The following is a 15,711-nucleotide window of genomic DNA, read 5'->3' on the forward strand; positions in this document are numbered from 1 at the left end:
GCAGACGACTCCTTCGACGATCGAGGTGAGCAGCGATAGAGAAGAAAAAAAGAGGAAAAAGAGCAAAGCCATTTCAAAGTGCCCGCCGTCCATAGGCCATACAGCGATCAATTTTCGAGCTCACGCTTTTCCGTTCCGTACGATCGCAGCGCGGTGGTTGTTTTAATAAGCGCTCGTTCGTTGCTCGGTACGGGACTTGCTACCCGATTGTAAGGGAGGCATCCGGATCTCTCTCCGTTCCTCCCTCGATCCGAAACGACCTCAAGCAGGGAGGCTCGTCCGATTCGAGTCCTTCGAAGCTCCTCCTTTTGAAAAAAATCCGGGGAAACAAGCGGAAAACTTTTGCGCACCCCGCCCCCGCGGCTCTGGGGGGAATTCGAGCTCGAAATCGAGGACAATGAATGCCGCCTTGTTGTTTATTTGAAGAATCAGCTGTTCCGTAACTGGGACCATTTTAGAGATCTGCCGGAATATATTGAAATTTCAATGACCGCGCCGGGTTGAGCGTGAAAATCCAGCCCCTAGAAGAGACAACTTCATAAAGAGCGGTGCGTTTTGTCGGAAATTTGACGGGGAAATAACAGGGTACACGAGGACGCCGCGCCGTCTCTTCATTCAGAACATCGAGTCGAGCAAGAGAAGCTAGTTGTTTGGTGTTTCCGTTCTTTTTCTTGTCGCTGCGATGCCCATCGGTCGACGGTCACACACAAATTGAAGCTATCAGACAATACTATAGGCTCGGGCTGGTTGAGCTCTTGCATTAAAGACAGTCGCGATACCGTAGCGGAGAAGTTTGGAGGAGGAACCGGGATGAAACGATGTGAAGAGAAAAAAACTCGAAATCAAATCGAACGAATCTGATGTGATTCGTCGTATTTGAGCGTGACCTGCCGCTCAAGTGCCGCAGCGGATCCTGCGGGGTCGAAGTGACTTATATGAGTACGAGAGATCTTTCCGGGTCGGTCGACTACTCAAAAAACCGCGATCCAGATCTGAAGTCCCGGCAGCTGTCTGACGACAAGCCAATAGCCGGCTGGAGTTGGAGAAGAATTCTGTACTGGAGATCTGTTGACCGCGTCTTTGCCTGACCGGTGGATGAATTCAATACGGGGGATAAGTTGCGAAATTCCGATCGATCGGAGGGATCTTCGAAGTTCCTAGCGTCAGATTCGAGGAAAGTCTCCTCCTTCACTGTATTCGACGTAGCTCAACTGACTCGGCCAGATACAGTCGGCCAGGCTACGTGCATTCGGAGGAAAGCAAAAATTTTCGGTGGAGATAAAAGTTAATTCATGGAGGGAAGACGTGGATGATATCGGTCATATTTCTGATTCATTCCGATTTGTTCTCAGCTTCGAAAGAGCAAAGGGTAACCGCGGAGGTTCAGCCGATGGTCGAGCATTCATATTCAGAAAATTCTGAAATTTCCTCGCACCTCGGCCAATGTATCATTCTGCCTGTTCGTCGATGATTTGATTTGGTTCGCACCCCAGACTTCCAGCTTGCACGAAATTGTCCTGTCACCGTTTATGAGATCTCACCATCGACTGACGATCGGGACTAAATTCAATATTCATGAATTATTATTAATTATTCCACATGTCGAATTTTTTGTGATATTGCTAGAGGCCTAGTCTTCGTTGTCCAAACCTCCATGCGGCTTGTCGTCCGCTGATTTCGACTCTCCCTTGGCGACACCTTCGTCGCTCGCCTTTTCAATAAAACAGAATTGTGAAGTACCTCGTCTGTGCAGGACCTCTTCCGTAATCTCTCGTGGGATAACCCTCGAAACTTAACTTAGGGACTCTGATCGCATAGAATCGACTTTTCTCATCGTTCGTTTTCAACACCACATGTGATACCGAAGACCCGAAGATGAGCTTGCGCCGCCCTTGAGAATACCGCGGCGATGATCATCAAGCTGTTATTAATGGTATCGACTCCAGAGCTGAATACCTCTGATTTGTTCCTGGCATCCGTCCGGGATATTCTTCCGAAGAAACACGGAAAAATAGAATCCGCAGATTCGATCTCAAGTGGTATATATATTCTGATTGCAACATTTATTCAACACAAGGCGATGTGAGCGTGTGGACCAGAACAGCCGGCCTGTAAGATGAGCTCAGCATGCAAGAGTAGGTTTTCGGCTGAACCTGAGCGGCCAGCTGGGAGGTCGCTATTTCCCGGTGTACCAAGCAGTGTTGCACCCGTGAATCTCCCAAGAACTTCCCCTCCGTGGTCGCGATTCTGGAGGGGGGGGCGAGCTCCAGGTCGCATGAGAGCGTTCGGAACAAATGAAGCGATCATGCAGCAGCGATTGTCGACCGCTGATCGGTCCAGCGACCCTTTTCGACTTTGCGAAAGTCACTAATTACGCAACAATTGAAGGCAGCTTGCTGAAGGCGCAGTCATCGATAAGGTTCACGGGACCTCTAACCATGCTTTGCATTCTATGGCGGAACTTGAAGGGGCATTCACATATGTAGTAAACGATTCGATTAGAAATTGCACACCTGAGTAAATTGCTGTCGCGGTCCGCTTTCGATTTCGTTCGAGCAGTGTGTCGTCTCCGGCACCTTGGCTCACATCTAGGTCAACCCGCTGTGACACTAGAACCCAGTCTTTTCGAAGTCCTCGGTGAGAATTCAGCAATCCCCTCGACATTTCCGAAGAGCATTGAATCTTCCATTCGAAGCTCTCGGTGTCCGGGCCCGAGAACGCAGAGGACTCGGCCGCGGAACTTTTGCATGACCGTAAGGTGTTCGTGGAAAAATCCGGGATTTCCTACCGAGAAACTTTCGGGGGACCGAGAAGTGGCGGCTATTATTTCCCGCGCGGATTCATCGATCGCTGTATCTTCAAGCGTCTCCTTGATGGTGTGAATGCCGGACGCTTCTTGAGTGGGCGTTCAACTGTGTGTGTGTGAGTGAGTGAGCGTTTAAGCGATAGGTCCTGATTCCGGAAGCAACGCCTAGTTTGTTGTCCGCGAACGTTGCGTAAGGCGTCGATCCCAGCAGAGCGGTTGATGCACTTCACATTGAAGGAACGCGAAGTCTCCTGAGCCGGGACACGTTCACTCAATTATATTAGTAAGCAGCAGCCACAAAAGCGGTGGTGATTCAAACGCCAAAAATGCTGTCGACGACAGGGTCGCGTACTTTACGACAAGATGCCAAGCGGTCAGTTAGCGGAATCTGTACGTTTATCGTCGCCGGGTTGGGTGGTCTACGTACTTGCGAACGCTGGGCTCATCTGCTTTCCAAGGAAATCATATGGAGATGGGAGAATAATTCGTATCGGTAAGTGGGAGGTAACCGCACAAATCGTCGCATGTGCTGCATCGTAAAACACTCGTCTCAAATGTCCGAGGTGTTGAGCGAGAGTGATGACTCTCAGCAGCATATGAATCGAGTTGACACTCGATACTCGTCGGTTACCTCAACGACGAATAAATTTTTGAGGATCGAGGAAAAAATCCTCGAAAACAGGGTGAGCAAGCGTTTCGTCCGGCCTGGGAACGGAACACGGAGTCCCGTGGAAATGGAACGAAGAACCCTCAGAACTTGAGCCTTCGTCCGAAGACTAGAATCGGAACGTCCGTGCCCTATATTGACAGCGGGTCGAGAATCGATGCTCGTGGACTAAGAGGGCAGCGAAAATTGATCGGTGATAAAGCGAAATGGGAGTTTACGCCCAAGCCGGCGCGCACCAGTGATGAGTTCAGCGATTCATCTCTGGCATTTATGAAATAGTAATACGCTAGCAAATTGTTCGACCTTTGTCGGTGCAACGGTGAACTTTCGACGGTGCTCCATCCACTTTTTCATCGCCGGCCGACCCGCTAGCCATCGGATGACAGTTCACCTAATTGAAGACCCGACAAGTGAAGCAGAGAAAAAATCATCCGGATTCCGAAGACAGTGTGCAAAACTTTGAGTGCACGTGAAGATCGTCGACTTCCACGTGAAAGAGCTGCTTCGTAAAGGTTCCTTCCCTTGAGTTTGCGGATCCGGCCGAAGCGCTATTCGAGGATCTGCGGGTTTCCTCAATAGATTCAGATTGAGGAGCTTCGATTCGAAAGATTTACCTTGTAACTCTTCAATAATTCCCCAGGGATCGGTAGTTTTGATAGAGTGATTTCCTGACATATCGGAGAATTTCGGGTACCCGTATTCCCCAGGAGGCTACGAAAGGCTCATGTATTAATTCCAATGAGTTCAAGAAGGCCAATCATGGGTTTCCGATTTTCCTACTTCGGAAGATTACCTCGCCTTGGAAATGTCTGGACGCGAGGCTTTCCCATCGGATCAACTCATTAAGAAGACTGCGTTGAAATGCCTTACAAAAACAACAACATCAAGCTGCACGAGATGAAGAAGCCGCCGAAATGAAACAGAATCGGGCCACAACACAGTATCCGTCGAAGTTCACGACTTCGTTGAAGATTTTTTGCGTACGCGTTTTTTGCCGTAAAAGAGTTCGTTGTTAATGATCTTGCCTTGTTGTCGATCCATCTATCGGGCGGTACTCGGGGCGTCTCTGGGTGCACGACTAGAATCAGTGTAATCTAGCGAAAATGCCGCCCGGCTCATTTACGAATAGAGATGCTTCACGCCGGCTTTCGGGCTGGTCGCGAGGCGTCTTTCCGTCGGCCAGTAGATCGTCAATGAGTCAATCTTCGGCAAGCGCACTCCATGCAAAAAGAGGAATGAAAACGCGTGATTTTTCGGGGAATCTCGAGTGAACTTGTCATTTCCGCGAATCTCGGGCTCTCAAACATATTTCATATATGTATACCAGTCATTTTTGAATTATTATCAGGAAGTTCGATGGAATCAGATCTTCGCTGACTGCCGTTTCGACCCGATGTGGAGAGACGCTCTCATCTTCCGACTTTGACAAGTTGAGAGCGGGATCGTTCGAAGTGTTTATCAGACCACCGTGATGGGGATTGTCTTTCGGTGGTAAGCAAACATGAACTTGTTCAGAGACACCCTCATCTCTTACCAAAAGTCGACTGAAGAACTCTGCTCGGGTATCGCCTCATTCGCGGCCGCATGCCCGACCGTGCTGCTAGTCAGTCAGTCAGTCCCTTCGTTCGTCAGCCGGTTGACATCCGACCAAACAACCAGAAAGGTTGTTGGACGGCAGCAGTGGACGGCATCGATTTCTGTTTCGCTTGTTTCATGAGCGAAACGAACGGTCGAGGGTCTCCATCGTGTCATCCACGTCAGAGAGACGCCAGACTCTGGACCTTCGCAGCGTGAAGTACATACATGCCTCCATAATTCCGACTGGTGTCCGACTCGCTCCACGGGCAGCTCAATGGGACGTACCAGCTAGCGCCGATTTTCGGTGAATGCACACGAGGCTCGAGGTGGGGAATCCACGATTCCCGAGACTTCAGTTTTTTCCCCGTGCCCCTCCTGATTTCCATGAGTTGGATTCTCACATTTATTAACTCGCTGAGCTTACCTCGACATACCCTTCCATCTAGACGGCATAAGTTTCGAAACAGCTTCAGGATTCGATACGGCGATCAACTACGGTAGGATCCCGTGAAGACACCGCAGCGAACCCCCAAACCCGCGTCGAGTTTTGCGCGCTCCCCACCGAGATGCCCTCGGACCCCCGTCAAGGGCGTGCGACAAGTGTCAATGACTGAAGACGAGTCAGTGAGGGCACTGCATGTATGACGTTTTCTCGCTCGTCACTCGCGTCTGACAGGGCGCCTCCTCGACGAGCTGTGCATGAGTCCAACAGTTCGTGAACAGATCAAAAGTCCCGCTGAGAATCACAGTGATCCACGTCTTCCGATCTGTCTGAATTGGACCGACATATTTCAGAACCCGCCGAATTTTCTATCCGCTTACCGCGAGGTATGCGATGCTCTGCGTTCCACGGCTCTCGTTCGCGCAGAATTACATAAACAGTAGAAAGCGTGCGTCGGATTTCTGCGACCGCTACTCTGAAAGGACCCGATCTTCTCCGGCGAAAAATCCGAACAAGGATCGAGTGCCGAAAATTACGATTGGGAGTTCCAAACAGAAACACCAACTTTCATTCACGCTAGATTCTCAGAAAACTCCCGGCCAGATCTGTCTCAGTTGAGCCGGGGATTCGTGTCTCCCACGACTCGTGTGTTCAAAGAATGACCGTTGAGATAATTTTTCCGAAGTCCTCTCGATCGAATCCTGTTGTGACTCGACGCCGATTATTATTCGAAGACGACATCGTCCGCCGAGATGCTTGCTCGCGATTCTCGTCGTCCGCATCGAATTCTGCTCTATTCTCTTCCATTCATTCATTCATTCACTCACTCATCCATTCGTTTGTGTGTTGTTGATCCTGTTGGAGAATCGGGCGGCTCCCACAATTTTTCATTTCGACTCTCGTGACTTGAACTGATTATCGAAGCTCTTGTTGCTCTTGTAGTTATGGCCATTGAAAGGACAGACTCCAAGACGGACCTGGTCCACCTGTCGTCTGCTGACGCTTCGCTCGCAAGTCGTGAGGAAACGGAGGCATATTTCCTACTCTCAGACGGCCACATATTATTCTAATCAGTCCCGGGCGAGATCCGCATGAGATTGAAAGCCCTAGATCAGGAAGGGATCTGAGTGAGATCTACGTATCTACAAAAGTATACTGACGTGAGACGAACGTCATCTCTGGAGCTTTATGGTCCTCGATCCTTCAGCACATGCCGGGGAGTTTCCGCGGCTTCCTCGTGGTCGTTCCGTGGTCGAGACTAATTTACTTCGATGTTAAAGAAAATCGCTGCAAACAGGTTCTCCGAGACGACGCGAAGCCGATGGCGTACGCGTGTTCGTTACTCCGATTCTGTGGATGTACCATTCAAAGCAATTCATTAACAAACGATATTAGCTATCCGAACATACATACACACGTGTTTTTCTCGAAAGGCGTTATGCAGAGCTTGTAATTTTTTTCTGTCTTAATCACGTTCGATTTCTAACAAAGAATACGGCGATCCGTAGCGGTGTCGGCCGGAATTCGGTGATCAGTTCTTTCGACGGCATCGATTGCGGGAAGGAGAAACATCGGATTCTACCCAATCAGAAATCAGACCGGATCGGTGATTCCTGTAGCCGATCTTGGTTGAATTATTCCCCTTTGTTTGCCGGGATGTTGTTCAGCTGCAGCGCACCGTGTCACAAAATGATCACGATCACTAATGTATTCAATGTGTTTTTCTGCTTTGTCGCCGTACTGCGCTACTTCCGCCGTGCTCTCGGGCTGTCATCGGACAGAATGAACGAGCGTGGAGAGAAAAAGTCTACGAGTTCAACGCCTCCGAAGTTCCCATAAAAAAAAGAGGCAGGTGCGTCACCGCTAGGAACTGGATCGGGTTCTTCACCGCGGCTAAGAGAGCGACAACAGCTATGATTGTAGGACCGGCGGCGCGTCGGCGACTAAGACGACCACGCAGAACGATGAGAGATTGAAGAAAAACACCGAAAGCAGCATGCGGGCGAGCGGTTTCGGGGGTAGCCCTCGAACGTTCTCGGAAACGGCACGGAGTTGACCATTCGTGATTGTTGTGTTTCCCTGATACAATTAGCTCGTCATCGGGCAGCTTCTGTTTGACTAACCTTGAACTTGGCTCTAATCATCGGATCGGTCCTTTTTAGAGTTTCCGCACGTATTTGCGTGACATAATCCGGGAATATAGTGTACGAGTCCTGGCTGAGTCCAGAAATCCGTGGGAGCATCGTAGGAGCTCTACTGCGAAGTGCTGTCATGTTCTTGATCTCGCTCGCAGTTTTCGAGAATCGACCCGTTATGAACTCCTCCTCCTCATCTAACGGTCATCGTTTTACAAAGAACGACGCAGCCCCATGCAGGCGGACGAGAAATTCGGAATTTATAGTTCCCTCAAGTACATGGGCCCTTTTTTCCTGCGATCGGTGGCGCCAAGGATCCAAAACAACACCGTACCTCGCTCGAACAAAGAAGACCCCTTGTGAATCTTTTGATCCGAGACTCTCGATATTAAACGGACAATCGAAAGTGAAATTCGATGAATCGTAGGTGCTGCACGTCCAGCCGTTGTCGAAGAGCACGAACCGAGAGCTGCGGACGCCGTCCCTTCTAGCCGGAGCATCGTCGGAGGGTTCGTCAGAGGTTCAGAGTCAAGTTGGATAAACGGAAAGAGAAGGAGAACAACCCTGATTCCTGTCAGCAAGTCGTCTGGAAGCCTTCTGGCGGAAGTGCCTCGCGTGCAGCGCGTTAAGTTCAGATTCATTGAGAGGAGAGAATGAGAGAAGACAATTGAAGATGGTCTGCATCTGCTCTGCCTTCGATTCTCGTCGAAGCCTCTTCGGCAGGCGAGCAGGCAGGCAGCGGCAGCACCACTTCCTCGAGCGCTTACGGGATTCGGCGGCGGAACACATCAGCCGCAACAACGACAACAACAAACGTGCACGCATACGACATCTGGACAAGCTCACAGTAGCTGGCGACACAAACTCACACAGACAGTGAAATTAGCCACGGACTTCGAAACGGACACACACAAGACACTCGGACCGACTGACCCTCGACTGGTCATCGGAATCGCGCTCTGGCTCCGGATTTATTTTCGGGGTGCTGAAGTTTCGATCCCGATCGAGGCGAGTCCGCTCCAACGAGTCCGGAAGACGGACTCGACGGACTCCTTCCCTGAATGAACTATTCGGATGCTGACCCTCTTGGATCTAGGATTTCCTCAATCAGGACCTATCGAATCGAGCTCTGCTCCGATTCCATCCGGGCGGGAGTTAGAACTTCACGTCCAATGGCGGGACCATCGAAAACTGGAGACCGTGTCTCACGTGTTGTTAGGATCGATGCTCGCTCGGCCGTCCGAGTAGAAGTCCGAAGCCGACACGAGTCAATTACATTTTAATAGCGCGAGCACATCACGGCGACTGCTCATTGATTTTGAACAACTTGATTGCTTAGCGAACGCTTAGATGAACGATGTAAGGAAGAAAATCAGCGGCTCCATCAGGAGCGAGCGGACCGGATTGATCTTCGCCACACTCGCCTTGTGCAAACAGAGCGTTCTTTCGGGCCGACGCACGGACGGTTGATCTCCGTGATTCAGCCTGACTTCGTTGCGCTGCCCCGGCCGCCCCAGGAAGGGCCTGGAAGAGCTAAACCGAGAGTGAGAGTTTGAGCTCCGGGTTTCTTTGGATGAAGCTCGCAGAGCTGTTGGCTCGAAAACTCGAGAGCATCCGGACAAAGCAGTAGATCGGTCCCGCAAATCACTCTCTTCAGCCGGAGGAACTGAGCCACGGGTCAATAGCCACGAACACTTCTCGGTACCTTCGATGGGCATGCACTGCTAAGATGATTAGTCCGCTTGTCTGAGGGAAACTGGAATGGTGTCTTGATCGCAGGCAAATCTTCAGTCTGGTTATCGACGAGGAAGAGTGACCGGACGTACAACTTTTCGCGATGAATCTGTATCTACCTTGCTTCGTCTTGATTCTTGTCTTTCAAAGGTATGCATATTCTCCACTTCTTGTTCCAGGCGAGTTGTTGCGAATGCCTATGTATATTAATGGTTCTTCGTTGACCCGCCTTGTATCGCGCTCTCTCACGTCGCCGTCTACTAGACGCTCTTGAATTGCAACGTCCAACCGTTCGGTTGTTCTCACGTCGTTAGCGAGCGGATCATCAGATGTGGAACTGAAGAGCATACACACAACATGATGGATAAACAGTTATGTAAAAAAAATCCTGTCTCCCGTGCGTCGTCGTAGGAAGACGTCGGAGGCGTTTTGCGACCTTTCCATCGGGGTTGTGATCGTCGCCGTGGTCGTTGGTGGTGCTCCGGCTGGACGCCGGTCAACGGTAAAGAGTTGCCTCAACTAGCGGCCACCCAAGTCGGATTTTGGGCTACAATTTCAAATACGAACGGCTACGTGCCTGACTTCTCGAATTGTCTCCCGCGACGGTCTCTGTCCCGTCTTCGTTCGGAGCGCTTGTCAAGAGCCACAGCGATAAACTTCAACAATGACCAACAATCGCATTAATTTCAGCTGTTCATTCTGCGGTCTGGTCACAACGGTTCCCACGTTGACGCAGCCCTTTATCCCGCTCAGTTCCTCGTTTAAATTTTTTTCTGACTTTTTGTGCTTTGCCGATGCAAACTCGTCAGGCGCGTCGAATCAAAGCGGAGTGAAGTCTCCGTGGATTCCCCATTAGGAGTATGGAAATTGCTCTTAATAACTTTCCGGGGTCCCCTCGTCGGTCCTCGGTCAGACCTTCCGCATTTCCCTGACTCTGGACGCGAGGGGAAAAAATTCTATCCCGCCTAGATCATTCCACAGAACCTACTCCTGTCGCCATCTAGAGAGAAGGTTCTCGACATACAATCATGATTCCTCTCGAGCCTTATCGATTCCGATGGTCGCGGATTCTCATCATCTAGACGCCTTGGTCTTGGTTCCCCGGAATCGTTAACCTTCTGCCCGATCTGGGCTAGTTTCTTCGCCCTCCGATCCTCCAGATTCGGTTCAGATGAGGGAAGAAGACGAGATTTCATGCTACAGCTTCTACGATCTCTGTCTGAATATTCCCGAATAAGATCGGGAGGTGTGAAAGTTCTGAGCGCTCCTTCTCTTTTTTATTTTTCCGCAATTAGTTCCAGATCTTCTTCGACCATTTGTTGTCCCTGGTGGACGTTTTTTTCGGTTCTAATGGTCGGTTAAGTGCCGATTTTCACGGGCCAGTCAGCCAACGGGCTAGTCAGGCCCTCCCACCTGTACGAAGTCTCTTGCCCTTCTGGCGCTCAATTGGCTGAAGTCCGGGCGAGAGATACCGGCGGGCGGCGCTTCAGACTTCATCCTTGATCACGTGCTGCTGTTTTCCCGTGTTCTGGCGCACTTCAGTTTGCGTCTAGACGTCTTCGGGGACCGACGACAGCTCGAGTTCGTCTGAAGTTGCTTAGAGCAGCATCGTTAAGTGCGCGCTTCCCACCCGGACTATGTGACATCCAGTGATTCGGTCTCAAGATCATCGGATACTTTTCGAAGTCGAAACGGATTCTTGTTGTTCTTGTTGTTGGTTTCTCCCTTCCTGAAGACTCGAAGTGTTATCATTGTTGACACGCGGAATTTTAAATCGTCAAGCTGCAGACTTCACTGATCTCCTATCCTCACACTTCCTTGACTTCAAGTCAAGACAGCACAATGACTCTCGGAATGGTGAGTGTGTCGTGCGACGGGGGCTACGCAGGAGCTGGGGCTCGGGATACATCTGCGACGAGCACGGAATGGTCAATTCAATCAGTGGGTGACTCACGATACCGTTGGTTCAAACGTCGCGGTTCTCATACATCTATTTGGTTTCGTTTGACCGAAACTGGTTGTCCGACGCGACGGGGTCAGAGCACCTCGATCGACCTATTGGTGCTGGTGTATTCATTTCAATGGAATAAGAACATTCATTTAATGACAGCTCTTAATCAATCTGACCGATTTCAACGCCCCCCGTAAATCTTTACGTGCACGGCTCTGGATTGTGCCAAGATTTGTTCGCCATAGATCGATTGATGAGATATTCGGCTTGAAGGAGACTCGGAAGGGAAATCAAGAGCCGGTGCTCATTGATTTCATCGCTTCACTGGTGTTAATTTATGTACGGAAAATTTCCTTCAAATAAGAAGCACGAGCCCTATCTCGAACCTTCTCTGCACCCACAGTCGAAGCGAGAGGCAAAGGGGTCAAAAAACTTACGAAGCACTGCGAGCTTCACCCTAAATTGCTTGCAAGATGTTTGTATCTTGTCTGGGCTCAGTGTGCTCCAGCCGTAAATGTCTTGAGCGATCATCACGGATTCTCCTGAAGGTCTCTCGGTACTCGGGATCGATGGGGCTCCTTCTTTGGTCCGAGCAGCTCAATACTGAGATCCACGAGCCATGGTTCAAGATCGAAGCCCCGTTTGTGCAGCCATGCTCGACTTCCCAAGTCTCCACGACTCCACGGCCGCCTGGAATTAAGTCGCATATCATGTGAGACACTTCTACTCCCTCAGCGCTCGATGCAGTTCAAGTATTGCATAAAGGCGTGAAAAGGTGCTACCTCCATCAAGTGTGTCGAATGGTCGTAAAATATCGTTTCTGTTCCATTAACTTCGCCTCTCTCTTGTTCTTCGTACGCCTCCACTGGATGTTTTTGACAGAAGAGGTGTTTCCCCGAGGAGCGGACTACTACGACACCGATAATATTCTGACTTGTACGGCGGAAACTCCTTCGTCTCAGACTTGAGATGCAGGTGAACTCGAAAAATAACTCGACTTACCTTCACGCCTGAAATTTGCTCTCTCGTAGACGTTTCTGCATTCTCCCCGCTCAGTGAACACTCGTCGATCGCCTTGCGTTCAACAGAAATCAGAAGCAAGGAATTCGCTTTCCCTCCGCTGAGACTCGAATGCGTTCGTCGCATCCAAGCAGTTTCCTTGGCCATGTCATTTTACCCACTGATGTGTGACCAATCCTCATTCAGCCTTGTTGTTTCTCCTCATTTTCATCTCGAGTGTTGTTCGATAGGAACGAGGAAAAATATCAATCTGGCGTCTGGAGCATTTCTCCTAAAACCCGATGCTTGCTGGATTCGATTGTTCGACTCTGAGGGACGAGGAACGGGAATATTCTCGAGCTGATCAGTAGCCCTGGTGACTCCCTGGAGAAACATCGGTTCGCGTCAGAGGCGTTTTCCTACTCGAGTCGCGGCTCCCCCGTTGTCGGTCCGGTACTGGTTCTGTTGTGCAGTGTTGACAAGCCAGAAAAAAATTGGTCGATTATAGAATTTGCATGAGCATTGCGAGCGGTTTCGGCTGATTTTCGACCTCTGTGCGCGATCATCCAAAACGCTTTCCTCCGATGAGCACCGATTCAAGGTGGAACCGTTTTATTTCGGGAAGTCCTCACCGACTTGTGGCTGACTTGTTCCCTGCTCCAAAGGCTAAGGACATCTCGCGAGGAGATCCGCTTCCTGAGAAAAAATGGAGGAAACCGAGCCGCTCAAGTCACCGTTATGATAACGGCTCGTGTGGTCTATCTTCATTTTTCTCGACGTAATTATCATAGGAGCGGGTACGAGTAGAATGGGCGGAAATCCACTGTGAAGTACGCAGCGACAGAAAATTGACATGTTTTAAACACCGCCGGTGCTCGCTTCCTCACTTGAACGCTTGCTTGTCGTGGATTCACGCAACGGTGGGTTCGGGCGACGCCCACCTGTCGGTCATATCAACACTTCTCATAAGTCGTCGAATTCTGGAAGAAAAATACTGCGAATGTTTTAATTTGTTGTCATCTCAAACGTGCAGAGCTCACCACTCGCATGAAGTGCTCCGTATTGTCCGGAATGTTTTCCTCGAAGAGTTAATTCAGCTCTGGGAGTTTCCGCCGCAGACAGATCTGGTTACTGCGTTGCACACAACTTCGGAAAGAATGGCCAATCTATATTTTCCTACTTCTCGAAGGCGAATTCTTCGCTAAATTAGCGCGGATATTCTGATGAATCGATTTTTCCTCTCGGACTGGGCGCAAAAAAACGGTAAGAGGAAATGAGCGCGGCGGAAGACCAGATTTCGCTTCAGGTCTCGTACAAAGTTTCTTGTCGCACTGGAGCCTTCATCTTCAAACCGATCCTCAACATTCGAAAGGGTGGAAGGAACCTTGATCCTCTCGGATACTAATCCCAATCCGTCGATTTTCGTAGGGCTCATTGTAGACACGAAGAGAGCCTGGTGGAAATTCCTGCGTGGGTCCAGCGTGCACCATGACCCGAATCAGTCTCGCCATTCGAGCTCCGGCATCGGCGTTAACGAACGATGCAATTATAATCAATTCGCAAGTAGCGGCTATCCTGCATCGAGGAATGCGTCGTTTCCAATTCGAACGCCAACCAGCATTTTCTCTCTTCCGAAGACGCCTTTTTAATACCGTAGGACGACAGAACGCGCGTAAGCACTCGAGCACCGCCGACCACTTGAGACAATGCTGTTCGGATCCATGTCGACGCCGCGCCATTGACTGCGACGCTAACGATTACCACCAGCGATGACTAAACGGTGATGACTACGACGATGTACGACTAATTTGCATTACGTGTTAGATTACGTGTTCCGTCCGTCTCCGACAGCGACCCCCGCATCCCGATAACTCGGACGAAACTGCTTTCGCATTTATCGAAGGCAACGCAGAGCAAGCTATCGACCTCATACCGTCGAGAAGGAATGGCTCTGGGGCTCAAGAGCGGCGAAGTTTCGGTCTCGTCCGTGTCCGAGGCGCTTTGGGAAGTCTTTCGTGGGGATTACCGCAATGCTCAAATCCTTCGAGTTTCACCCCAACTCTGATTTTGTAACTCAACGCTCATAGCGTCGTTATTGGAGCCGCAGGTCGAGAATCGGGATCTCGTTCAATTACTAGTTGAACTCATTTCACGCCTGCGAGAGAGGCCGCCGCCACTGCCGCGGGCGAAACTTGGCCTAAATGCCGAGTCGTGACTCTCTGCTGGACCTTGTACGTTCGCATGTAATACCGGGCAAGACCGCACTTGAGAACCACCCAGGGTGTCAACTACGCCTCAAAAGCCGCGCGGGTCGAAAGCATCTCGAACGAACAAAAAACTAAACCGAAGAAAGAGAAGTCTACTTATCGCCCGCCGGTCGAGGACTCATTCAATGAGCCGCTGCTTCGAAGCTGCATAGAGCTTCTCTATGTAATATTCGATTCTCATTGTGTAGAGTGTGATGTTTGGTGTGAAGAGCTCCCTTTCGGATTCGCATGCTCGCGCCTGTCCTTGCGTCTCCTCCATCCTCTTACTCTGTCGGGGCTGTTGTCGTAGCCTCGCGAAGACCACCTCGGAGGGCTCATTTGATGATTTTTTTCTGATGATTCGCTTGTTCTCAGCGTTGGTCGCAGAAGGCAGAAGGGAGACAAATGACGTTTTTCTGAAGAAGAGCTCCTGAATTAATGATGATCAGGGACGAAGCACTTTCACTCAATCAGTATCACTGGATGAGCTTTCAGTCAACGAGCCCGGCCATTGCTCACCCGCGTCTCGGATTCGCGGGGCGACAGATCAAGAGGCTTGCCGACTCCCAGATGCCCCTCTGGAAAATCGCAAAGCGACGACTCCGTTATGATGATGATCATTGCTGTGATGGCATCGAGCTGATGATGATCGTTATATTGTTGTTGTTGTGGTTGTCAAAAGCACAAGTCATCGACGAACACTGTTGTCTTCGGGGTGTTGTTGCGAGATCCGCCCATTAATATCACCGGGAGCCAGCAGCCGAGCAGGAAGGCGAACCGTAGCAGAGACGCATCGACAGGGTGGCTGGGAGCTAGACTTCTACGCTTGTCTCCGCATAGTGGTGATCCATGACTTTGCGCGGAACCTTGAGTTTCTTTTTTGTTGACATTCGAAGTACTCCTCCACAACGCCGACATCTTGTGCGGTTGGAGCAGCCTTGCTCCAAATGAGAGTCAGCCAGCCAGCCAGCAATACGGACAGAAAGACAGCCGAGGAGCGAGCTATCCCGGCAGTCGGAAAGACAAGCACGCAAGCAAGCACGCGAGCGGTGGCTTCCCGGCCATCATCGAATACTCACAGAATTCGGCTTGATTCCCGTCTGTCACTCCACTCAGGCTGTGCCGTTAGCGCTGCATCCAATGTTTGCTCACA

This window comes from Galendromus occidentalis, unplaced genomic scaffold (assembly GCF_000255335.2).
Source record: "Galendromus occidentalis unplaced genomic scaffold, Mocc_1.1 scf7180000077450, whole genome shotgun sequence".
In the NCBI taxonomy this organism is placed as follows: Eukaryota; Metazoa; Arthropoda; class Arachnida; order Mesostigmata; family Phytoseiidae; genus Galendromus; species Galendromus occidentalis.